Source organism: Ambystoma mexicanum, chromosome 1p (assembly GCF_040938575.1).
Source record: "Ambystoma mexicanum isolate Mex_15411 chromosome 1p, UKY_AmexF1_1, whole genome shotgun sequence".
Classification (NCBI taxonomy): Eukaryota; Metazoa; Chordata; class Amphibia; order Caudata; family Ambystomatidae; genus Ambystoma; species Ambystoma mexicanum.
Window position 1 is genome coordinate 1,285,330,041 of NC_090921.1, and position 24,391 is coordinate 1,285,354,431.

The 24,391-nt window shown below is 47.1% G+C and overlaps 1 protein-coding gene across 4 annotated transcripts in view; it reads left to right on the plus strand.

Annotated features, from left to right (window-relative positions):
* LOC138452925 (carnitine O-palmitoyltransferase 1, liver isoform-like) overlaps nucleotides 1-24,391 on the plus strand; it is a 1,293,714-nt gene that overhangs the window by 425,492 nt on the left and 843,831 nt on the right. The gene's annotated exons all lie outside the window — the stretch shown is intronic.

Consider the following 24,391-nt stretch of genomic DNA (forward strand, 5'->3'; position numbering starts at 1 on the left):
CTTACCCGTGGGTATGTTGGTTACCATATGTGGAGTTCTTTGTGCTTTCACCTTCTGCATCTGGCTCTACACCGGACTCTGAAGCTTGGCGTGTTGCCAAAGATCACGCGCCCATTCCAAACCTGGCTTTCAGGTGCTATAGTTGCCAGTTTAGCTCTACGAATCCAGAGTCGCCATCTGGTCATACAGAAGACCCTCCTGCAAATTGCAAGCCTTCAATCTTTTGAAGAGCCCGACAATGCAGAGGTTCTGAAAAATAGAGCTTGGGTCGACGCTGCAAGCTGCACTACTATCCTCGCTTGTTACAGTAGCAGGCACTTCCCCCCTCCTGATCACAATTACCAGCTCTTCTGTGGCGGCAACTCGAACAAAGCTGACCTTGTGTTCAGTACAGAAATCCAGAAACTCCAATCTACGTTTAGGACCCAACTATGGCCTCTCCCAATTGATGATGCAGGAGTTTCAGAAACCAATGGCCTGTTCTCTAAACATTGCAACCTCTTCCACCATTATTGAATTATTAGAATTTAGCCACACTAGAATTGTAACACGCTGCTTTTGAATTTGGCCACACTAGAGCTGTACCGGGCTGCTTTTCAATCTAGCCACAATAGAATAGTTAACGTCACTTTGGAATGCAGCACCACTAGAATTATACTAACTTGTTTCCTGCTGCTTTTGAGTTTAGCCACACTAGAATTGTACTGATTTAGTTAACCCTGCTTTTCAATGTACCCACACTAGAACTGTACTGATTTGGCGTTTGCTCCTTTAAATTTAACAGGACTAAATTTTACTGAGTTAGCGAAAGCTGCTTTTGAATTTAGCCACACTAGAACTGTACTGATTTGGCGTCCAATGCTTTTGATGTTAGCCACACTAGAATTTTACTGATTTTAGTTTAGTTCAGAAACGTGCCTCTAAAAACCATACATCTGGACCAAAGCAACCCTGGGACAATACAGAATGAGAAACCAACAATTAAACTACTCAATGCTCAGAGATCACCTGAAACAAACTAACCAGCCGCTTCTCTTTTCCACACCGTCGCACCTCTCAAGTACTACACATGTCCAAGTGAAACAACCCACCAAAAACATGCAAACTGCACAAACCTCTAATTATATTACAAACCTCATGCCTCCAGACAACTTGTACATTGGATGCCACCCTTACAGACACAACAAGCCCAGTGAACATAAAGCAAGCCTAGAAAGCTCACACAAGCATACGCCAGTTTCTCCTGGTTCTGCACACAACCAGTGGGAGGAAGCGGTTGGGAGCGTTGCTCCTCTACTATTTTAATTACGTTTTACTGTTCCTATACTTTATTTTGAAAGGAAACAGTTCTGGAATGGTTTCATTTTAAAATAAGTGTTGGAAGAAGTTGAAACTTGCACTTCAGTGTACTGAACTTTCCCTTAAACAGCAGGAACATTTGTTTAGGGGTTTGTATTGCATGTTGGAGGGGGGTGCTGCAATGGTGTTTGTGGGGAACGGGTACAGGCCAGCAGGGAACATAGTTCCACTACTTCTTTTCGTCCACTAAGACCACTGCACACATTCACAGAGGAGCACAAACTCAATCCTATCCCCCTCTGCCTCACTAACCAATCCTGCACACTTTTCTAACAGAGCCACGTGAGCGACTAGAAACCACGCAAATGGCAGCAGTGCACAGTATAAATCAACATAACTTAGCATGACATTATGATCATGTCATTTCAGTATAGACTGATTTTTTTTTTTTTTTCCTTTTTCTCTGACCCTCACCACTGCTGGCTTGCAGAACTTTTCTGAATCCCCAGAGTGCTGAAGAAATCCCAAATGTTAGACTTTTGAAAACTTAAAGCTGCCTGTTCCATTCAAAGTGTAGACCTTTCCGGGGTGGCTTTAAGGTGGGTTCAATTAGGGTAAGCATCCTACGTATCCAATCTCATCAACTAATCTTCCCGCTTGAGTATGTCCCTATGAAGGTGAATTACCTCCCCAGAGATCAAAATTAGTATTATTTGACTGTGACCAAAAAGCAGCTCCTGGTTTTCAGGAATCGCCAGTTAGGCAGGAGCTACCTCTGGGGTACCAAGAGCCAGTCCATAGCCTGCAGCAAACCTCACATATTTGCAAGATGCAAGCTAACTTTATGTTGATTTCTTATTGTATAATATGCTTTAAATGTCCCTTAGGCAGGTCCTTTATTTTCCTTTACACATTCCCAACCCAACATAGTTAATATCACAGATATTTGTGCATGGCACCACTGGCCTGGTGAATTAAAAGTAGCTACTGGAAGCAGTTTGTTTCAACTTAACCAGGCTCTCCTTGGCTATAACCAAGAACTGAAAAGCTCCCAGCTCCTGGCAATTCAGACCCTGCCTTCCATTTGGAAGTGTTACGTCAGCCACTCATCCAGGCCTGAGGTTGATGGGGTATGCATTTTCTCCTCATGAGCACCAGAAACATTGCTCGGGAACTGGCCCTTCCACGGTATCGCTGCCCTTTTCCTTCCTGATACTCCTTCTGAACCTTAGAGCTGCTGCTCCTTTACAGACAGCCTGATTCGGTAGGGGTACCTGCTCTTGTATCCAGGTCTCGCAAAAGTCTAATTGAAACCCCACCACGGTTTGCAAAATCCAGGCATCCCGAGATAGCTTGTGCCAGCTGTCAAAAAATAATGCTGTCGGGAGCCACCAGGGGGCGCCATCATGTGCTGACGCTCCTCGGTTATTCTCCACCTTGAGGGCGCCCAAAATTGTGATGAGCCCGGAGCTGCCGTTATTCCTGTGCGCGGACCTTCTGTGTTGGTGAGCGGGACCTTGGAGGTGGTTGTCCCCGCCGAGGAGCTCTGTGACACACTCGCCACTGGTCGGTGGGGGAGGGGCGGCTGTTGCCTGGACGGCTGTTGCCTGGACGGCTGTTGCCTGGACGGCTGTTGCCTGGACGGCTGTTGCCTGGACGGCTGTTGCCTGGACGGCTGTTTCCTCGGCGCCCAGGCCCTCTTCGGTGGACGTGTGCCAGCGCCCCAGGACGAGAGAGGGCCAGCGGAGGACTCCGAACTTGCCCTCCTCCATTAAGGATTCGTCGGCGAGGGAGTGCAAGCTGGACATTTGTGTGCTCCCCTATTGTGAGTTTTCCCATAGGAGCACGGGAGGTGCTGGACGTTGCTGTGTCTGTGGGCCCTGTCTGTCAGCAGATCCGGGGCCGCAGGTGGTCTTCTGCCCCTCCTGTTGGCCGCTGACGGCTATTAGCACAGCAGTGAAGAGGCGCGTTTGTGGGGTGAGTTGGTGCCCCGACCCGCAGCAGCGCTGTCGGGGAGTTTCAGGGCGCCCCGCTGTATGGGACTGCATAAGAGCTAATGTTGCGGTGTTGTCCTGCTGGAGAGCTCTCGCCCAGGCCTGGTCTCCTGTGGGGGCTTGGGGCAAGCTCCTTCTCGGGGGGTGAAGAGGTTTTCTATGGGGTCCCTGGTCCCCTCTGCTTGAGGTGGTGCGGCGGGGGATCTCCTCCGGAGCCCAACAACACCTGTCTCTGCTGGCCCTGGTTGTCCCCCAGTCTCGGCTGCGGTGAGGTTCAGCCTGGGTGTTGGAGAGGTGGTTCCTGGAGCATTGGTGTTGGGAAGGAGCCGCAGCTTGGTCCGGACGGAGGGTCTGCCACAGTGATTGCCTGAGGGTCTGCCCAGCCGGGTGTCTTCCTGTGCCTGGCCACCCACCTGCAGCTTGGAGCTGCTGCTTCTCGTTACCATTTCCCCACTTCTGATGGACTGGTCTCAATCCATGCGAAGATTCCGGTGCTCCCCCGAGCTCGGCATCGATCAGAGCGAATCTCAACCGGCTTCCCAGTCTGAAGCTAAGGAGGGGCGAATGATGAGCCAGAATATGGCTGGTCTATTTGAGGAAATAAGAGGCTTCAGAGCAGACATCAGCAAGAGACTTAACTCCTTGGACAAGAAGCTGGACGCGGTTGATGATCGGGTCCAAGCCATGGAGGCTAATCAAACGTCTTCGGATCTCTTCCAAACTCAGTTTGATATGCGCTTAGCGGAGCTCGAGAGACGGGAGGAGAAGGTCTTCCTTAAATTGGATGATCTGGAAAATAGGGAGCGGCACTCTAACCTAAGATTTTTAGGCATTCCGGAGCAGGATGGGGAAACGCAGTCTGACGACATGAGAGCAGTCAAAGCAATAATAAGTAAACTCTTTGACGGCGGTAATACTAATGAGCCGACAATAGACAGAGCTCATAGAGCGGGGGGTCGTGCCTGCGCCCCTAGATCAGTCCTTGTAAAGTTCCACTATTTCTCTGAGAAAGAAAAGATCTTTGTCCTGGCCCGGAAGAAAGGACACATCGCCTGGGAGAGTTCCAAAATACAGATTTACCAGGATTTGTCGGCGTTTTGTGCACCGCATGGGGGGGGAGGGGCTAAAAATGGTGTGACATTTTTTAAGTCATGGGCGCCCCGGGTGGAGGCGGCTAATGGTGACCTGGTGTGGCAGCGGTTGGATGCTGCTGTCAGGCCGGGCACTCAGTAAAGTGGGGGGTGAAGGGTTTTGGGGGTGGGTTTTCAGTGGGACATGGGGGTTTGTTTGGTTTCAAACGGTTTTGCCTTGCCAGACAAATTGCAAAATTGGACTTTTCGATATTCCATACGTGTCTCTGCTGCTCCTGCTACTACAGCTTCCACTAGTTGTCTTCTCCTTTGCCACCATCTTCTTTCTGTTCGGCTTATATAGGGAGCTCAGCCCCAGTGTTTCATTGCGTGCTTGACCATTGGTTTGTAAAAGTTCTCTTGTTAATCCTTAACTTTTCCTCCATGAGTGATTGTTGATATGAAGGGAAAGGATGTGAGCACTCAAAAGCATTATTACATGTCTGGTTATCGGCTATGGTATGATGGTGGAGGTTTTTGCAACAGGGAATGATCTGGTGACCTGGGTTTTTAACGGGCCATTACCCTGGTTTAGCGTCACTCCTATTAAGAGGCTTTCTCCCTCCCATGGAATATTCCTGCGTTGCACTGCCGCCCAGGGGGATTCTTGGTTAGCAGCTGCACTGCACTGGCCCCATGGGAAGGTCTATCCCCCAGTCCCCCAAAGAAGTGACGCTTCAGTCAGATCGTCACAAGACAATGCATACAAGACTGGTTGACTTGTTTTCTGACCCCCTCTCGGACATCGTCCGTGCCTGAGGGGAAAGCTCAGAGAACCAATATGCCCCTTTTGGGCTGGAACAAAAATGTGGATTCTATGAGCATTCACTGAGCAATTGAGATTGAATCTTCTGCAGAGTGGTGGAGGCATGTACCGAGGAGACAAATCAGCCTCTCGTATGGTGTTCAAGCCAGTGGAGCAGCCTGCGGAACGCCAAGACGCCAACAGAAAAAGCAGCCTGGGAGACTCATAGGGTCTCAAACTGAGAGACCGATGGTGGGCAGGGACACAAGAACCACCGAGAGGGCCTGAAGAGGAAGTTCCTGACTGGCCCTTTGGTGGCATCTCTCCTCTCGGCCACAAGGACGCAGACCCCAAAGCTACCCATCTGCCCACAGAGGCCCGCAACAGAGAACAAGGTACGTGGTGACTCTGGGAGACGTGAGAGAGGAAGGCTAACCATACCCCAAGGCGGGGTGCCGACAACATATCCCAGAGCGGGGTGAGAAGAACCATACCCCAAAGCTTGGCGAGATAAACGGCAGCCCAAGGCAGGCTACCACAAAAACCATACCCCGAGGCGAGGTGCCAGACACCATATCCCAGGGCGAGGTGACAACAAGCATAACCCAAAGTAGGGCGAGATAAACCAGAGCCCAAGGCAGGCTATGAGGAACCGTACCCCATTGCGGGGTGCCAGACAACCTACTGCAAGACGAAGTAGAAACAATTATACTCCAAAGCGGGGTGCGAGAAACTATAGCCTACAGGCTACGAGAGAACACACCCTGAGGTGGGATCAAATACCCACACCCAAGGAAGAATGAGGACGCCGACTCCCAAGGGCAGGGAAAGAGAAAGCAAACCCCAGAGTGGGGTACAAGGGCCCAAAGATTAAATGAGAGGGCGAACAGTCCAGTCCCAGATACCACAGATCAACCACCAAGCTGGCCTGAGAAACCTGATGACTCTGAGAAGGATAATCAATACTGGAGAGAGCTGAACAAGACTCCTTGGTGGGGAACACATGGAAAATATCTGACACTGAATAGTGAATGGGAGATCAGCCCGGGCTAGTTAATTAATTAGAGCCCGACGCAAACGTTAGATAAAGTGTACCATGGAAGAGACTATTATACTTTGATTCCACCCGAAGAGGGAGAAAAGGAAAAGAGATGCATATATTAGTGACTGGAACTCTGAACAGGGCCCAGAACTTGCGCTACCTGTGACTAGAAAATCACGAGTGGGGCAGAAGACAGCTGCCATTCCTTGGTTGGGTAAAAAACCCTTCCTGTGTTTGACATTTTCCTTGTGTTCAAATGATAGGGGCAGAATCCACAACAGAGTAGGTTTTCTGGATGGCAGATTTCATTTACTTTGGAGGAAATCTTGACAAGCACCCTATAGACGTCTTTTAACGTTAGGACTCTGCAACTCGGGGACAGAGTAGGATTTGAAATACTGAAACAAATAACCCTAATAGAGTTTCTGTCTCCTGATTCTGACATGCCACACTAACCAGTCAGATCTTCTTTGTTCGGCAGATTCTGGCGCTGTGATTTATGACGGGCAGAACTGTGGCAGGAGTGCGTGTAATGTTGAAGGGGGAGTTGGATTTTTGTTTTGTCATGCAAAGGACAGCAAAAGGTGGACTTTGTTGGAGCATTACTGTTTTATGGCTCAGCATACACACCACCTGCGTCCTTCTGAGAAAAACAGACGGGCAGTGACTTTTCATGGAACAGGGTTTTAGTGATTCAGCCAAACATCTTGTTTAGTTTGGAAGGGAAAAACAATGTATGCAGCACCTTCAAAAACTCCATTCAGTGCACCACAGCCATTCAAATTCAATGCAAACGCAAAGCCACAGAAATCAGCGATATCTGTGATGTAATTACTGTACTCGTGAAGAGCTGGGTCAATTGGTGGTGGGGGATGAGGGGGTGGTCTTAGTTAAGTTAGCTTATCTTCCCCTACATTCCAGATTTCAGGGGGTTTGTTGTGTAAACCATAACAACTTAACTTTCTTTCCCATGTCTGGGACCAAGAAGAAAGGCTACAGAACATTAGGTTTCAAGGACGTATTAACTGAAATAATACAAGTTCTTTAAATTCCACAAACCAGGGGTTTGGAGTTATAACTTAAACAACTTTTCAAGTAATGAAAGCCAAAACAGTCGCTGTTGCCCAATCCTGGTCTGGCCTCTCTTGCCTTTCAGTTATGTTGTACACCTGACAGTATTCTCCCACCTACTCCCCCGGCATCCTTCATTCAGGTGTCCAGGGAAGGGCCATCGCTTTTGGATCCTGACCCTGGGGGTGGACAAGCAGGGGAGTATCACCCAAGTGGAGGGTCAAGGGGGGGGATTGGGAGCAGAATGCCTAAAGGCGAGACATGGTTTTCCCATTTTTCATCAAAACCATCTCCCTCAGCTTTGGGATACTTCAATACCATTCCATCTCCCCCTCCGCATTTCCAATATGTACTGGGACGAGGAAGAGGTGACCGAGAGTAGTAAGCATTACCCATAGGAATAAAATTGGGAGGCAGGAAGAGACCTACTACATTTCACCATTTGGCTGTCACACTAATAGTTATGCAAGGTCAGGCAATTCACCTTCACCATGCACACCTGACGCCACTTGACTCTCGGGCTATAAAAGGTGTGGTTTGCCAAAGATGACCTAGCTGGGGTTGCTGGTTGGAACGTGGAAGCTAGGGAGCAGGAGGCGGCAACATGAGAAGCTTGGAAGATCCGGAGGAGAGCGGGACGCCACGAAGCTGAGCCGGTGTCAGAAGGGTGGCAGCATGGTGAGGGAGCCACGTCTCCAGGGAGTCGGAGTGAGGCCTGCTGCTGGCCATGTGCAGGCCAGTGCTCGTTCCCCTGGGACATGTTCTGGTCCCAGGGGTGTCTATGGTGCAGGTGGTAAGACCCTGACCTCAACCTACAGATCCCGAGGACCTGCTCGCCAGTGCCGCGCTACCGGGTGAGTTTAGGAGGGAGCGGGAGGGGGAGGGAGAGTTAAAAGGGGGGAGGGGCAGAGGGAGGGGGAGAGAGGGGAGGTGAGAGTGGGGGAGGGGGAGAGAGGAAAGGGGAGAGGGGGAAAGAGAGGGGGAAGGGGGAGAGGAGGGAGGGAGGGAGAGAGGGAGGGGAGGGAGAAAAAACTCAGTAGCGTGTGGGTGGCTGGAGCGGAAGCAAAATTGATGAAAAATGCAAGTAGCGTGTTAATCGGAAAGCGGAAAGAAAGCAAGAAAACCCAGAGAGACAGTCTGATGGTGGCACAAAGACAGAGAAAGGCCAAAAGAATGAATGTAAAGGGAGCGGGAAAGCCCAGAGAGGGGGTGAGCGACCCGAAGGCAGGAAAGAGGGTGCATGCAACCCGAATGTAGAGAAAGGGAAGGTGCAAGATCAAGTGAGAAGAGTGTTCCAGGGGCAAGGCAAAGCAAGAGGAGTATGCAAGAGGCACCATAAAGAGAAAAGGAGGTGCAAGTGTGCACAGCAAAGTGGAAAGAGAGGTGAAAGAGAAACTATAGCAGAGTGGAAAAGACACCAGAGGAAAAAGGCGCCAGAAGGAAACTACAGTGTGTAAAAAGAGGGGTCCGAGTGGTCGCGCAGGGGAGGAGCAAAAGCCCAGCGTTTTTAGAAAGTCTGACACTGCCCCTTGAAAGGACTGTGTTGAACACATCCTGACAAGGTGAACTTTTGTTTGAAACCAGAGGGGCCTAAGCTTGGAGAAGGGATCCCTGAGAGACCCACAGACATTTTGAACTTTGCAAGAGAGGCCTAGACTTAGAGAAGAGGTCCCTGAGAGGCCTAAACAGAAACTATCTTTTTATTTGGAACTGGAAGGATCGAAGCTTGGGAAAGGGAACCCCAAGAGACATTGGGAACTTTAGTGACTGCTGCAAGAGCCCTATGTGGAAGGTTCCAAGGGCAACGCTTTTGAGTTGAACTATTTTTGTAACTGGCAGAACTACACCTGATGGTAAGACTACCTGAAGCCAGTCTTGGTTTTCATTTTTTTAAGCCACATTTTTTCCTTTAAGATCCCAGAACACATTTCATCTAAGAGTGAGGGCAAGCATAGGTTGTGACACACAGATTTGTTTTGGATTTATGGACATAGACGGCCCTTAGAAACATCAGTTGAGGGAACAACACCCCCCCCTACAATTAAGGCCAGTTAGGTTTTACACCACCCCAACAAAGTTTTCAATAAAGCTTCTCGAACTGTGCTTTTGAGACTCTCTCTCTCTAGGTACCATGTCTGTCTCAGATATCAATCTCTGCTGGCACCCCAGGACTTTTAAATGTTCTGTTAGTCTTGCTGAGTACTCCCCAGGCATTGTGAATCCTTTTGTGAAAACTAGTTGAGTTGTTGTTTTCCCAGTTTCCCAAAGACTAAAGAGTGTGTGTGTGTTTTTTTTTTTTCATCCCTCCCTCGATATGTACCTACATGCTTTTGTTCCTCCTCCCACTGTCTGTGCATTCTGGGCTCCACTGGCCCTCTGGAACCTTCCTGCACAGGGTAATTCCTTTTCTGGGTTTCCTGTGGTTTTAGATTGCTTACTGATCCCTTCCTCCTACTATGTCATGTGATCAATCAGCATTGATTCCCCCTGAAAACCTGGCCTCTGCCCCTTTTCATGTGGCCACGGAAAGGCAGATGCTTTCTGATCCTGGCCCTGGCTGTGGTGTTCTGCGTGAGGAGCACATAGGGTATGGGAGAGCAGGTCAGGAAGAATGGTAATTTCCCCCTTTTCAACTTTCCCTCAAACCCCAACCTCCTAATAGCCTATTGCAAAACAGTTGTGAGAAAAACTAACTTTGCCATTACGGACTTCAAGTCCCATAATTCCCTAACAATGCTGCAGGCGTGTTCAGATTGTTAATAGAAATGACCCACACCTGAGGGACACTGGGAGGCTTAAAAGGTCCCCACATGTGCAGGCCATTGTCGAGCCGAACAAGCAGGAAGAGCAGTGTGATCTGTGCATACAGCTGACACAGGAACTGGCTGAGGGCGAACAAGCCGGTACCACTGTTAGGCAAAAAAGGTAACCAGTTTCAGAGGTTCTGTGTCTTCATAAGTCTTAAATGCAGAGGCTGCGCAGCGGGAAACAAAAGTGAGGAAAGCTTTCTTTCCCAAGAGGCAGTCTGCGGTGGCTGGCGAGCCCCAGAGAGCCTCAGGAGCAAAGGAAGCTCCATTCTCAAGTGGCGCAGGTGACAGCGGACCAGGAGTGGCTGTTTTCCGGGTCGCAAGGAACCACTGAAGCAGAGCACCTATGAGCAATGAGGGGATTGAACAAGCACGCCTTAACCGATGAGTTCACCGGCTGATTGTGACCCCAGAGCTCTCTGAGACTGCTCGCATGTTCAAGGCAGGAGTCAACCAAGTAACACACACTAGCGTATGAGTAGAAGTGATACTAGAAGTATTTTTGAATACCGAAATATCAGAAAGCAGCGAAAGACGTATTGGTTGAAACCAAATGACTGTAACCTTAAGCGTGCGGGATTGTTGAGAACCCAGCAACCCGATGGGGCAATGTTATTAAAAGCTAATACATACGACCATTGCCCAAGCCAAGAGAGACCAAAATCGAGGCAATTCAAATCCAACAGATTGCCAAAGGCCGAAGGGGACTAACGAAAGGTTCAACGATTTTGAAGCGTGTTGCTCATATCCTATGATATTTTATGGCATTTATAACACGCCTATACACAAGTGTATGTGACGAGGCAAGGGAGGGGGAACAGAGGGAATGATCTTACTAGTCTAGGTGAAATTGAGATCGCGCAACTGCAGGGGAGGGAGGAAAGGGAAAGTAACGGGGGCAGTGCAATACATTGGATCAACAGTTACAAATAAATAGAATACATAAAACAGCAGGCAAGTGTGGTCAGCTAGTGGCAAGTGCATGGGTAAGTGAAGACATCAAATGTCAAGAGCTTATGGGGACTGTACGGATACAGAAACAGCCCGCAAGTGCAGGTGTTGCCCGGGAGGCAGTGCAGGTGTGCAGCTGGCAGGGGAGGGGACTTGGGCCCGAGATCAGAGGGTAGCCAGGTGACCAGTGCAGTTTCAGTCAGTTCAGCAGCGGAGAGGAGGAGAGAAAGCAGAAGCAAAGAGGAAGTTCTTGAGGTGCTTCCGAACCAGAGATGGTTCTCAAGTTTCAGGGAGGCCGTTCCATAGGAAGGCCCCAGCCGAAGAAAGAGATTTAGCACCAACTCGTTGCTTGGAGAAGCAACTGACCCTGAGGGAGTTGGAGGTGGATGAGCGAAGAGCTTGAGAAGGAAGATATTTAGGAAGAGCGAGTTGGAGGCATTCAGGCTCCGGGCCCCAGAAGGCCTTGTCGACAATGCATAGGGTTTTGAACTTAATCCTCGCAGCCACTGGGAGCTAGTGCAGAGATTTCGGTACTGGAGAGATACGATCCCTGGGCTTGAGGCCAAGGATAAGTCTTGCAGCCCTGTTCTGGATGAGTTGCAGAAGGCGGAGAGTAGAAGCAGGCAGATTTAGGAAGAGGCTGTTGCAGTAGTCCAGCCTAGAGAGAACCAGAGCTCTGGAGACAGTGAGCTTCTGGGGGAAGGGGAGGAAATTAAGAATACCTCTGAGGAGGTGCTGCTGGTTGTGACTTCTTAGAGACGTCAGATGTGAGGAGAGAAGGAGATGGTGGAGTCAAAGATGACTCCGAGGTTTTTAGCCTTGTAGGTGGGAGAAGGAAGAGGGCCAAGAGAGCCTGGCCAAAGAGCGACAGGAAAGGAGGGAGCAGGTGTGCCGATGAGGAGAATCTCAGTCTTACTGGCATTAAGGCAGAGATCATTGGGGGCACACCACTCCGGACAGGCAGTCAGAGATGAGCGAAGAAGAGGTGGCAGAAGGGAGCCTGAAAATGAGCAGAGTGTCGTCCACAAAGCACTGAAAGTTGGGGCAGAGAGCGGCAATGAGGTGGGCAATAAGTGCCAGGTATTGGTTGAACAGTCAGGGAGAGAGGTTAGACCCCTGGGGAACACCACAAGTATAGATAGAGATAGTGGAGAGGAAGGACCCAAGTTGGACCTGGGAGGGTTCATCGGAGAGGAAAGAGTTCAGCCAAGCCAGGGCCTGATCAGTGATACCCAGATTATCACGGAGACGGTTGAGCAGGATGCCATGGTTGACCTTGTCAAAGGCAGAAGAGAGTTCAAGTAAGATGAGGACACAGGGGGTATTGGAGTCAAGGTTGGATAGCAGGTCTTCACGGATGTTCAGTAAAGCAGTTTCCGTGCTTCTGGCTCTGAAGCCAGACTGATGGTCATGGAGACAACCAACCAATTCACTGCGACTATTAAGTTGGGAAATGGCCAGCTTTTGCAGGGGTTTGCCCAGGAAATGAGTAATGGAGATTGGGTGGTAGTTAGCAGAGCAGGAGGTGTCGGCCGAGGGTTTCCTAAGAAAAGGGTGCACAAGGGAGTGCTTTAGGGGGGGAAGGGGAAGACTCCAGTGGTGAAGGAGTGGTTGCAGAAGTCGGCCAAAGCAGGAGCCAGGGTGTCAATGTGATCCTTGGTGGTTTTAGAGGAACAGGGAAGAACCTGTTTCGACAATACCTTCATAGATCATACTTGTATAGAAGCTTCGTCTGGGGAGAACAGGGGGAAAGCAGAGGAAGGAGGAGAGGTGGCCACAGAAGGGCCACAAGAAGAGGGGGGGGGAGTAGAGGAAGGAGGAAGAGAGCGAGAGGGGACAGGATATCCTGCGTTTTAGAGATGAAATGAGAAGCCAGGGCTGTGCAGAGGGCCTGGGAGCGGATAGGCGAGGTAGACACTGCAGCAGGATTGGCCAGTTCCTTGCAGATTTTAAAGAGTTTGGCCGAGTTGTTGGATGCCCCACAGATGCGGGCTTGGATGAGGGCTCTCTTCTTGGTGCGAACAGAGAGCCGGTATTGCCTTTGGAGCATATAACAAAAGCTGGTATAAACTCACACTGCCAAAGCCAAGGAAAAAGCAGAATATGATCCTATCATTTTCCGTATTTGGTTCTTATGCAGTGGGGAAACAAGAGTGGCAAGAATCTGGAGAAGGTTATTTAGAAGGAGAGGAGCATAGCCTGCAGAGGAGTATTAAAGAGCACCAATGTGACTCTTGTTTTCCCTGGAGAGTTGCTAAAAGTTTAATGTAGCAAAACAATGAACATTGTGAAGCTGTTATAAAGCTAGCAATCACTGTTTCAGCAGGGGAGTATACCCGAATGGCAAACCTTTGAATAAGTAGGTCTGACATGGAAGTAAACAAGTAGAAGTTGATGAAGTGCTATACGACGTTGCTGACAAAAGCAATTTGTGCTGCTGAAAAAAGAACTGTATAAAAACTGCTGTAGAGGAGTTAGATTTTTTTTCAGAAATAATACTCAGTTATGGCAAACATCCTGACAGTTTTTGTTGCTGAAGAAAGAACTGTATAATTCTGAACTCTGTGGAGTGTGCAGGAGTGTTGGCTGTGTTGCCTGGGAGGCCTTGGAGACCAAGAGAGTAGCACTTTGTACATCTAGGCTTCCCTTTGTGATGGACTCTCAAATGGATTTGATGAGATTTTTCTATATGCCGCATACCAGACAACAGCTGAAATCACAGGTGAGCGGACTCTGTATTAAAGCCCAAAATACTGAGAAACTATCATTGCATTTGTTTGTGCCCACCCTGACTAACATGTGTAAAAATGAATAAGACAGACACTCCCTGGACAGGGAATAAGGCACAAAAGCGCAGGCTGCGAGAGTTCCAAGGAAGGTTCATCTAGATCTGAGAGCGCTCTGACCACATGAAGTTACAACACATCTATATAGTACATCTACATTTTTGACATATGATGCTACTTTGGACCAGGATTGGTCAGCCGTGGTGGTGACTTAGGTGTGGGCATCATCTCTTCCTCCGGGTTGGTTGCTTGGTTGGAGGGAGGATTGACGTCCGACATTGTGCTCCGGATGGGTGAAGGTCAGGTCGCTGTGAAACACGGTGGTCACTATCTAAGCTAAGAACATACATTCCGAATAATGCATGCACTAAATAACAGTTGATCAAAAAGACTCTTAGTAGTGTATCATGTTGTTATACAAATCACTCAAGGGCTTACACCATCTACACATTTGGATTACACAGGTCACAGGTTTAAGAGCATTGACCACCACAATACTGTCATTGAACTATAGTGTTGGTCTCACAAGAATCTCAGGTATGTGGCATTTTTTAGTACTGGGCACGATATACTGCACCGGGGTCTAATGTTAGTTGGGGGGGGGGGGGGCTGCTGGTTGGGTTTCATAGCGAGGTTGGCAGTCTGGCACATGAAAGGGATGCCTTTCAAGGACACAGGGTTAGAATGGCAATACGTTTCGACTGGCGAGGGTAAAAGGGCAAGGACACTTTTGTGGAGATGGACGAGCTATGTGCTTGGCTCATGTCGGTTCACATGCAGAACAGTGATCTCACAGGAAAAGGGATGTTACATTCATTATTTGTTGCAAGCAGCTCCGGCCTCAGCGTGAGAATGGAGCCACAGAGTTTTCCAGTTGGTGTGGGGACGAGGGTGGGGGCTATGTGCTCCGAGCTGCGGCGGCAAAGGGGAGAGATGCGTTTTGTACTATCGCAGTGAGGCCTAGTTACCAAGATGGAGTCGAAAGGGGGTACAGAAAATGGATGCCCTGTGTCCTGCTCGGTGGTCCCATCTACGCGAATATAACTAAAAGTTAGTATCGCATAAGGGCAAGGGGCATACCCACCACTTAGAGGCACTTGGTCCAAGTTCGGTACTTAGAAGTGACGGTAGAGAGGGGCCCATTGGCCCCTCGCTCCCACACACATTCATCCCCCGATCCTATGCTACCTCATAAGTGTGTCCCTATTCCGGCAATGAAAGATGCTAAACCTAGTTACAGGACTCCCAAGGGGGTGGGGGGAGTTGGAATGCTTGGGACTTGTGCATGCTTTGAAGGGGAAATGAATGCCTAAACCTAATGTAAACCTAATGTTAACAGGGTGATGACACTTACAAAAGACTCTTATGCTTGGAAACGTGAGAAGGCACTGATAGGAATGGCTGAGACCATGACTAACATTTCTCTGAGATCTTCTTTCTGTTAGGTCCTGATTCTTTTCTCCACGAATGCTGCTGGCCCCACAGGTCCCCCAAAGATGTGCAGTCAACTACTGAAGGTCACAGCAGAAGTCTCCACACCCAGGAGGGAAAAGGGAAAGTGGGAGAAAATAAAAACAGAACACAGGTCGCTCTCTCTCTCTCGAAACAGCTGAGCACCTGCAGAAGGCGAGAAAATTATAGCTACTTTCTCTCAAAATATCTCTCTCCCACCTAGTTCCCCTAGAAAAGATTTATACCTGTTTAGCCTTCCTGAGATCTGAAAGGCTTGTATCTAAGAAGTTTCCTTGATAGTTCTTAAACTTTTAGAATCGATGAAAAAACTTCTTTTACTCATAAACAATAATTGTTGCAAATTGTTTAAATTAATTGTCTTTTTGAGTTAACTGGTAGAAGATGCTTTGAGTTGAATTCTTCCAGAATAAATAGTTCCACATGTATATTCACCTTAAATCATGGAAGCTAGGAAAGCAGATTGCAAGTTCAAACTGTCAGACACCTAATAGTTCACTTCCAAAATGACTTATGTCCTTTTCTTCCTTAGAGAAAAGTAAACTGTGACTGTATTCCTGTGAGAACCATTTAAAAGGTTTCTTTTTCAAAAAAGAGTTCTAAAATTGCTGGTTTGAATTGATAGATAAATCTTTAGATTAAATCTTTTCAAATGAACCTTTTCTTTACTTTAGTGAAAATGTTTAAATGTCTTTTCTTTCAAAGAATAGTTTCAAAATTACATAGAATTCAAACTGCTATGCACATCATGTTCCTGAATTACATTGCTAAATTAGACATGAATATATTAAACACTTCTTCCTTGCAGTTAGCACGCACAAGGAAACAGTGGCTCTCCTACACGTGTAATGAAAGGTGTTTGATCAAGACACCTCTTCCTAATAATACATGCGCATTAATATCAAAATTGCAATATTAAACGGAACGAAATGGCAAGCAAATGTAAAGCGCTTCAGAAAATCATAAATAAACCACATTAACTTCCAATCTGCAGAATCTTTACATAACAGTCTCTGAATAATTTGATTCCTAAACCTAGCTAAATACCTAAACTATATTTTAGAACTTGTTCATTAACCTTCTGGTTCAACTTCTTCTTGAAACTACTTGAAAATATATGAATTGCAAATAGTCTTTTTTCCTTAAGTTGTAGAGCGCAGCGCTCCCACCAACATGACCGCTCGTCTTGTCCCACAAAGGTTAAACTCGAAAGCTGACTCATATCCAAGATATTTTATCTTCTGGAAACTTATACTGGGCCAAAACCTAGACTAAATAAGAAACAGGTCCTTCCTGCTTCAGGTGTGACAATGAAAGGCAGTTTAGAATCCTGCTGATGCTCCCTTGTGTCATTGTTCTCCAATCACCTTATTGTTTACTAATGACCAATCAAACCCCTGCTTCCTTACCCCCATGTTGAACTGGGATACTCTCCCTCTGTTATAATGAAAGTTAAGGATTAAAAGGGTATTTAGGAGGATTACTTAGGAATTGATTACAAAATACAATACAAAACATAAGAAACCTGACACTTTTCTGCTTGGGGGTCTCTCTCGCCCTTACAGATGCAGAAATCTTACAAAGCGAATTTATGTCAAAAGACTAGAGGCAGATAGAAATTTGAGTTGTGCACCTGTTCAAACCTGCCAATATGGGGACAATCGGTTGCCATACAAACCATAAGTGGACGACTGCTCCACAAACTGTTTTTTTGAGGCAGGATGCTTTGCGCGACTCAAGATCCCTAAAACAATTTTAGGATTTGGGCTGTCCTTCCCAACATTCTCTCTGGGATCAACGAGCCCTTTGGGTGCTGCGCGGAAAGCAAAGACAGCATCTGGCCTCTTAGAAACAGAGGCTGAGAAAGAGGTGGAATCAATACCACCCAGAGCCCCTGGTTGGTGGCCCTGGGGCCTCGGTTGAACAAATTAAGTCTAATCAAGCTATTGCGACTCAAGTGGCACCGCCATTGCTACTGATATCTCCACCATGAATTGAGGATAATCTATCTAACATGCTGGACCAAGAAACCACCTTAAAAGAAACGACCTACACACTAATACCGCTCAACGCTTAATTTCCTTTTCTGCGGAAAGCCGAGCTTTGCATCCCATTTGGAAGGTCCATCAGCCTACAGCGACATTGTCCTTGGAGGAGACTGTATTTTTGCCCCAATCATTGGGTGACACTAGACAGGGGGGCTTTCCATCAGCATTCAAATCGTAATGCAACATGATGGCGGCACTCATCTTGTTTGCCCCATCTTTGAAACTATACGAGACGATGAATGAAAACATGAAATTTCAGGTCACTCTCCTTGCAATTATTCATTCAAAAATTATATTCATTGAATAATTTGTTACATCTCTACAATTCAGAGTCGATCACGAGGCAGTGTGCGCAATGTTATCCAAAAGAAGTTGCATAGAGGCCCTGGATATAGAAAGAGCTGATAAGAAATGTCTTTTGAACTCAGTCTTGGAATTGCTCAGCCCATTGCACAGAGTTTGGATTCTAATCTCTCGGCGAATGATAATTGCATAGAAGTGTCACTATCCCAGACTAATGGAGAAACACATGCCAGTTTCAACATGCCTCCGATTAACAAAAAAGCAATTCTTAGAGGATCTTTGAATTTGCGACCGACTGCAAATACAAATAGGAAAAAGCGGACATTTGCCAGTGTAGCATCAAAGGACGTGCCTAGAGCTAAATGATCTATCTGCTGATGCCCAGAAATCTAATTTCTAACAACGCTTGTGCATTTATTTGAAACCTACAGATTCCACATGATACTATTTCTTGGGCTGAGGTGAAAAAGGATCACCTAGAGGGAGGTAAAAAATTGGTTGGCTACTGTTGGAATGATCATAACGCCGACGCACATGAGTTAGGCTTTAACTCTGATCAGACAGACGGATTGCCTACATTTCTCCACTTACACGATTGATGAGGAATAATTCAGCGGCGATGAACAACATACCCAGAGCCTGCCATTGCGGACTGAGGATAGAGGAAACCTTCATTTGAATATAATTCAATTAGATTCAAAACTTTGTAGTCCGACTGTTCATCCTACTTCACTCTATTTCCATTGATCAGTTTCCGAGTCTTAAACCCATGAAAGTCTTCATTCTTTTTTTTTTTACTCTTGCAGAAAAGCGACAATTTTAAAAAATGTAATCTCGGCGAAACAGGACTGCTTAGATCTCGACCTAATGGGTTCCCCTATCCTCAAAGTTTTCTGAGGGCATGCCAAGATTGCTGAGGAATTAACCGAGCAACAGAATGCAGAGCAAGAAGATCATCCATCAAAAAACGATGATTAGAAAATTGGGATCTTACAGGATGATCTTGGATAGACTGATGTCTAACGAAGGTGGTCTCATCCTGAACCGTGCAAATGTGATGTTTGTTTTAAATCAAATCTCACTGCTGCGCTTTCTCCAATCAGAAGATATTAGCATTGTGGAGTTTCCAAAAGAAAGTTGCTTGGATAGGGTAATTTTTCATCTAAGATCAAATGGCGTCCGAACATCCCTACTAGAAGTGGCACATCTGCTCCTGCCAATGGGTTTCGAGCTTAGTGATATGCCAAATGAAGATCGCTGTTCCAAGCCTAGGATCCCGGTTTCTGGAACCACAGTTCAGAGGTGTAATAACTTGATATTTCCTCGAATGGAAATGACAAGCCTTCTTGAAATATGTGATAATGAGCAGACAGGCAACCCAAAGATGCAGAGGGGCGTGTTGAAGATCACCTTTGCTGAGTAAACACTCCATTTGTATCCCGGCTAACCTGTCTGAAAGGAAAATGAGTGCAAATATGCCCTTGGGTCACCCTGAAATCTCATCAAACCTCTAATTAACAACAAGATACTTTAGGGCATGTAGCCTTCTGGAACACCAGGGCTGCGTCACACTTATCAACAGAGACAATGATTCTTTCAGGTTTGTTTGTGATTTGTCTACAAGAAACTGGCTGACAATGCCTCCTACCCTAGATGGCTATACTTCTTTTCTTAATACTGCCTATAAAGGTGCGAGAGGTCATCCCTTGGCAGGCCTGCTGACTTTTGTGAGAAGGGGAATTGGGATTACGGTGATGGAAGTCCTATTCCCTTTTTGCAAACTTTGGTTGTAAATATCATGGAAGACGAAGGATGTGAAGTCCAAAGGGGTCTGATCTTGGATGTTTACTGGAATCCCGGCGGCAATTACAACGGAGGATTTCATGAATGCAGTATTTGAAGCATTTGACAACTTGACTCTTTATTGTAACCCTCATTTCATAATTTTGTGGGGTGTCTTGAACTGCCCCTGTATCGAGACAAAAAATATACTTTTGCTGCCCCAACAAAGCCGTCCATCTGCATGTTCTGCCAGAGCTGTGGAGTGGTTGGAGCTGATGAATGCTAAATACATCCACAATGGGCAAATCAAGGGGGACGTCCCGGCAAAGAGTACCTGAGATAATAATTCCAACTGCAGTATTTTGGACTATGTCTTTATTTCCAGTTCAATAATTTTGTATATTAGTCGGTTCAAAGTCATCCCTGGGATGGCAAGTGACTATGACCTACTGAAATTGACCTGGGAGGACAAACAACGGCACAAATGAGACATTCATGATATAAAGATGGAAGCGACCTAGGGGACAAATCTCCTGAGGTTGAGGCAGCAAGGCATTCAGTCTATATGAAAGCAATTTGCCAGTCAACTGGTGCGAAGGGAGGACTTGGACTACGAGCCGCTTTTATTGGAATTCAGGGTAAAGCCTAATATGAATTTGATTGTTGTTCCATCACATCAACACAGCTTTGATGCTTCAGTGAAGCAACAGAAAGTCTCCTACGCAAAGAGTTCAAATTGATAAGCCACCCAGAGGTGGATCAGTACTGAACAGTGCTTTTTAAAAAAAAAAGGAAACAAAAATATAAACTGTCTGGCCTTACACAAAGCCGTGCTCCTGTAGAAGGACTTTGAACGTATGCTTGTAGACCTCTCCAAAAAGGATGTGAGAAGTGCTTGGCAGATGCTTATTGCGCACAATTTCTTTGGCAAACGCTGGTTCCGAAGAAGCGTGGATCTCCTTTTACGAAAAACGATTTGATCTTGGTCAGGGGGTGAAAGAAATGGTGACTTGCAAAAGTAATTCCGGTTGGCTATTTCCACTGGATTATCTGGATGTTGAGCTGCTTATTTAAAGGCTAATCACTCTAGGGCTCTGGGTCCCGATGAAATCACCAACATGATCAAACCAATGCCAGAAGTCTGGATTCCCTTTATTTTTGATCTTTTTAATCAGATCATGAGAACATGTGAGATCCCAGGTTCATAGAGAAAGGAGATTATTGTTCCAATCTACAAAGGGGGCAACAGGTCGAATCCTTTCAACTATCGACCGATTGCCCTCTTAGATGCACTGGGTCAATAGTTTGCTGCCTTTCATCTGAAGCAACTGCAGACCTGGATTAGGACAGTGAGGAGAGAGGATTCAAGGCAAACAGGTTGTGTCAAGGGATTGGGCACAGGCCTGAACCTCTTCTGACTGAATATTTTGAAAGGGAAGGCCTTTAGCAGCAACATGAAAATGTACTTGGCCTTGTCAATCTGAGAAAGGCATTTGACAGTGTAGACGGCTATGGGCAAAAATGGAGGCCTGGAACTGCCCGGCTTTTTTTACTGGCTGCCATCAAGTCCCTCTATGAATGCACCAGTATTCATGTACAACTAAATGCTCTGGGTCTTTTGACAAGACCCATTTACACCTACAGAGGTCTGAAACAGGGGTATCCATTGGCCCAACCTTGTTCAACCTGTTCCTCTCTGATGTAGGGGAATCGCTAGACAAGGTAAGAGCATTCCCTTCCAAGATTGGAGAAGAACCATTGTCAAGAATGCTCTACGCCGATTATCTTGTGCTTATTAGTGCCCGTAGGAATGCAGAGGAGTCTAGACACTCTTAATGATACCAATGGCCCATCAATGAACTCTTCAAAAACCCAATATCATGGTCCGAGAACGGCTGACGAAGATCACTCAGGTCACGTACCTAGGGGCACTTATTTAACAGTAGGATCAACCAACAGTGCCTGCTGTCCCTTAAATCCAGGATGAAAAGACCAGCCAAGGTAGGGTGATCCAAAGGAAGCATGGCAAGTTTTCCATCTTACTGGTGCTGTCCTTCTATAAATTAAGTGGTTCCCTCTTTAATATAGGGCGCCGAAGGATTCCCACTAACCCCATGGGAAACTTGGCATTCACTGGAGGGAGCTTTCTCGAGGAAAATACTGAAGCTCCCGAATATAATCTCAACTGCACTGATTAGATACGAATTGGGTCTCACCTCACTACAAGCAAGGGTGACATGGAAAACGTTGGTCCTCTTTCCTAAGTGCATGCTGCCCTTATCAAATTTTGAAGAACAAATCAACTAGCAGTGATTATACTCTAATGGAAAAATGGTCCAATCGATGTCGGCTGATCCTAGAGTACTCGCAGTCTGATCTAGATGAACTGATCGACATTCCGGGGAAGCTGAAATGGAAGCTTTAGCAAGATGATGTAACGCTCACCTGGTTCCCACGGGGGCGCTGGTCTAGTCTGGATTGCTGTGGCCTCTTCTAGCGTGATGCGCAGGACCCGGAACACCGATTGGACAGGACCTCCAAATCGTGCTTGCCTGGCCCGTAGGAATATCCTTCTGCAGATGAGAAAGGGGATTAACAGTCTGCAGAATAGTGTGCTAGCTCCCCCCTTCCCCCCTTCCCCCTTCGTTCCTCTCTAACTTCCTCCAAACCCCGGTTTAAGCTCACCTTATGGTTTGGAAGGATGAACTCTCCATCCTGCTTCTGGTGCAGGGGCGCGTGTTCGTCCAGTTACTTCACTGGTTTTCAGAATGGCGCTGGCAAAATCCACTTGACTTTCCTGAGCGATGCGCCGTAAGTATGAAAGTTCAAAGTTCAAGTGAGGCCCCCTTTATGTTGTCTTTCTAACCTGTGATCTGTCCTTTATTTCAGGTACAGAATGAAGGCGATGCGTCGAGGGGTTAAACTGCCGAGGTGAGTAGTGATGAGGGCGGTCCCTCTAAATGTCCTTATCATTCCCCAGAAATGTCTCTTGTCCTTTCCCCATAGGGGCCGGGGTACGGTACCTGCCAACGGGGCGGCGCCGACCCAAAATGTGGAAGAAAAGCCGGTAAGTATTATGGCTGTTAATCAGGCTTTCCTTCTGTGTTCCTTCTGCTCACCTTTTGTTTCTTCCTCTCTCCTCTAGGGGCAGAGATGTGGCGTCCGATGCTGACAGCCGCGATGGAGCCGGGAGATGTCTCGAGGACAGGTGAGTGAAGCGTGGCGCTGCAGCGAGCAACGCAATGCTTTTAAATGGAAGTCTTTCTTCAGGGATGCTGGCGAGAAGATTCCGGATGCAGGTAAGAAGTTTGAAATAGTCCTTGGTTTTCACCTTTCTCTTCTCTTCCTTCCTTGCAGGTCTTCCAGGTTCGAGGCGGGCGTGGCTGGAGTCCAGGAGCAGGAGCAGACACGGTGAGCGTTAAGCTGCAGGAAGCAGAACAACGCGAAGCATGATTATCGCGTGGCTTAAATAGCCTCCAAAGAAGTCCCAGGTATGTATCCTTCCCCAACTAGGTATGTATCCTTCCCTGGCCACGCCCGAGTGAAAAAATAGTCCCTATGAAAAAATAGTCCCTTTCAGGTCTCAGGGAGGCCTGAAGCATGCAGCATGGTCTGCATCAGGTAAGTGCACAAAACACCTCCCTTTATGAGCCTGGCCCCAAAGGCGCCAGGACTGAGTCCAAAGAGCCCCTATAAGGGGCCGCTGAGCTTTTACCCGAGGGCATGATGCCTGCTTCCGGGGGTGCTGGGCCTGTCCTGGTGCTCTGGGAGTAGGCATCATGACAGATGATTGGATTAAAACCCAAGAGGAAAAAACTTTTACCATTTACTGAATGCTTTGAGAAATTAAATAAATGCTTGGGTTGAGAGCCAAGTATTTAACCAAGGCCCCCAACGTGTGGTACAGGAACCCATTTATGCGTTTTAGACTAGACCCATTTCCTACGAAGCCGCTCCTACAGACCTATGGGAAATCGGTCACCATGGGATGCAGAATTTTCTTGAATGGAGAGACGAATGAGACATTATTTTTATATTATTTATTTATTTTTGTATTTGTAAAGCACCTAGCAGCACAGAGGCATTGAGGCGCTGTTTCAAGAAAGTGTCTTAGGTACAAAATGTACATTAAAGCACGTGACACTGTTCTGTCATTGACTGAATTGAGAACTAAATATTTGGTCAAACTGATTGCGGATTGGCAATCGATGAAGGCGGAAGGAGTTTGGACTTTCCTCCTGAGAGGAGAAACTCTTAACGGCCACAGTTTGTCTGATAAAACTTTTAAAGGAGGTGTTTGAATTAAATATACCATGCTGTCCAGGGGTGGGATTACAAATGTCCTTGACTGATCTGGATATGAATGTAATACGTATGTATGTATGATAAAGGTTTGAAAGAAACCATAAATCATTAAAAAAAAAAATTATAATAATTCTGAATATTATTCTTGCTAAAGGAAGAGGAAACATTCTATTTTCTTTGTTGAACTGGATTGTTCGAACTTTGTTAAGTTGGACTCACAAAGACCTTTGAGGGAACTTTGTTACAAATCAGGATTTCCTTGCTTGTTGCTTTTGGAACTGTGGAGCAGAATCTTTCTTCAATATGGGGAAGGGGAATTAATCCCAGATTATAAGGACAGACTGTTGTCATAATTAGGAATTCAATTGTGTTGTAAGGGGGGCGCTGTTGAGCTGACGGAAAATGGCCGCCTAGTCGAGAGCTCCATCCCGTGAGGCGCACTCCTCTTCCAATCTTGCCGCGGTGCGTCTTTGAATCTAGCACCAACTTCTGGTACCGTCTCCTGGGTACCCTGGCGTGATCCTGTATGACCCTCCATGCAAAACCTTAGCCCTGTAGCGGAGCTACAGCCCACGGATGCGCGACCGAGACTCTCCACTGCCCCGACCCGTCTCCTCCTTCCAGAGAGGTCTCCCTGTGAGCCCGGGGATCTGGGGCC